At 38.2% G+C, this 2,665-nt stretch overlaps 1 non-coding gene across 1 annotated transcript; it reads left to right on the top strand.

Annotated features, from left to right (window-relative positions):
• Positions 1–1,893: 1,893 nt before the first annotated feature.
• LOC111816413 lies at positions 1,894–2,000 on the top strand. Its single transcript, XR_002820814.1, has one exon. It is a non-coding gene; the product is annotated as a U6 spliceosomal RNA (small nuclear RNA).
• Positions 2,001–2,665: the final 665 nt, after the last annotated feature.

Genomic DNA, 2,665 nt, shown 5'->3' with positions numbered 1-2,665 from the left:
GTGGGCTCAAGGGCACCTTTTCCCCAACAGTTTTCCTGTCATTTTGGTGCCGAAAGGACATATAGACAGATAAGCACTTACAACATTTTAAATAAACCTACGCTGTACTCATTTAATAAGTGAAAATTCTTATCATGAAGATGTAAGGACATATTTGTAAAAAATGAATTTTATATTATTTAGGACGTCCCTATATCCAGTAGCTCTATCAGGAGAAAACACATCACATTTTCTGTCCAGGAATCCTGGAAAAACTACTAAAATGTTGCACCGCTGTGAATTTTTAAAAATATATACCTTCATTATGATGTTGTTGACCATAATTAATAAGTTAATATATGTAATTAATACAGATTATGCAGAAAAGAAAAAAGATATATAATAATACCAAAATAACAGATATTCATATCTTCTTTTATTAACTTTGATGTACTTATTACTTTATTGCACTATAAACAATTCTTCTAGGACACTTCATTTGACCATGGACACCAATTGGCAAACTTGAGCTCAAAGAAAGCATTCTTCTGGTAGTCCACTTCCATAATCTACCAATGATCTTAAACTCATATTTTTGAGAGCATTGGATTTTCTCCAGTAACTCAAGATTAACTAGTCACAGAGTTTTCCTCTCTTTTTGCCTTTTCTGTTTTGGAGCATGCTCTTGTATCTGCCTAGAAAATCCCTCCATCCACAACTCACTGAGGATTATATGCTTTAGTGCCAGTTGTGAGGTTATGAGCAATGTAAATTGAAACAGTAGTGGCATCTATTCCATGGTCCTGTTGTAAATTAGTAAATGGCACATCCAGAACATTCAAGAGAGATACCTGGGACAGAGTCATCTTTCAAGAGTTAGTTGGCATAAATTCCTTTCCTAATGACAATCCCTCTTCATCTTTGCTCCTACAAGGTTAATACTGCTTACGAGCACTGACTGTCAGCCCTAGGATCAGAGGATCTCCAGTCCTGGTAAGGTGGGCCCCTCAGTGGCCTGAACCCCTTGAATCTCTCCATGTAGGGAGATTGTTTTGGAGGTGCAGTTTCCATCAGCAGCTTCTCAAGGTGAGTGAGACATTTTGCTTACCTTCCCTCCTTTTTTCTCACAACTCTAGTTGATGAAACGTAAGTGTTCTAAAAATATAAATGTTGGTGATAGGGTGAGGAAAAGTTTTCAGGCCCAGTAGGGAACAAGATGATGCTTGGGAGGAAGACATTCAGAAAATTCTAGGTGTCAGAGAGGTTGTTACCATGCCAGGTAGAACCAAGGGGGAACCATAAAGGGTGGGTTACATAGAGGAAGAGGAAAGTGAAGGGACAGCCTGAGCCAGAGCCTTTATTTGGTTCTCAGAGGAAGCCACAGCCAAGCCAAGTAGGAAGCTTAGAACTGTCAAATTTGAATGATTCCACTGGGCTTTGGTTGTTGAGGAGGTTTCTAGTTGCCTGGTACTTGACCCCCATTAGTTTAGAGCAGGGCAACTATAGCATAATGCGAGTTAGATAAAAAAGTTATTGGGACTATGGACTCTGGATGAGTTAGTTTTTAAGGAAAAACATGCTTTTGTGGGAGGGCACTCTTCATTATGCAGAAGAATGAACATTTCTAGGAGGAGTCTTCCTTGGTCATAAGTGCCATGAGATATCCAAGCACCATAAAATATGGAAAATAAAAAGCCTAACATACACTGATCCTGTTCCTTCTGCCCAGAAGACACCCTTGTCCCAGCTACCATTTCAATTTCCTTTCTATTCATAACTACTCAAGGCTTTAATGGAGTTTGATTTATGCAGGGTTACCTAAGTACTTCCCTACATTCGTGGGCATCCATAAGTAAGCAGTAATCTGCATGGATGAAATACATCATCATATATCTCTGGAGAATGGAAGTTCAAGTGCTCGCTTTGGCAGCACATATACTAAAATTGGAACGATACAGAGAAGATTAGCATGGCCCCTGCGCAAGGATGACACACAAATTTGTGAAGCGTTCTATATTTTTAGCGAATAAATATATGAAAAAATGCTCCACATCACTAGCCATTTGTGAAATGCAAATTAAAACAACATTGAGATATCATCTCACCCCAGAAAGAATGGCTATCATAAAGAAATCACCCAATAACAAATGTTGGAGAGGCTGTGGGGAAAAAGGAACCCTTCTCCACTGCTGGTGGGAGTGTAGACTGGTGAAACTATTATGGAAATCACTGTGGAGACTCCTTAGAAAACTTGGACTGGAAATCTCATTTAAACCAGCTATTCCTCTACTGGGAATTTTCCGGGAGGGTCTGAAAACATCTTATCATAGTGATATATGTGTGCCTATGTTTATAGCAGCACAATTTGTGATAGCTAAATCTTGGAAATAACCAAGATGCCCATCACCTGAGGAATGGATGAAAAAGATGTGGTATTTTTATACAATAGAGTATTACTCAGCTATAAAAAATGATAAACTTGAAGCCTTTATATTGAAGTGGATGCCACTTGAAGATATATTCATAAGTGAAATAAACCAGACATATGTATAAATCTCATATAGTTTCCCTAGTACAAGAACTCAAAAGAAGAAATACAAATAGAAAGGTATAATACAAGTAAAAGGAAAGCAAGAACTCGAGGACTAACTAATTAAGAGAGGGAAAGGAGGAGAGCTAGGAAACA

The sequence above is a fragment of the Octodon degus genome, unplaced genomic scaffold, assembly GCF_000260255.1.
Source record: "Octodon degus isolate 3935 unplaced genomic scaffold, OctDeg1.0 scaffold00031, whole genome shotgun sequence".
Taxonomy (NCBI): domain Eukaryota; kingdom Metazoa; phylum Chordata; class Mammalia; order Rodentia; family Octodontidae; genus Octodon; species Octodon degus.
Note: the sequence above shows the minus strand (reverse complement) of the source record. Positions and strands in the feature narration are given on the sequence as shown.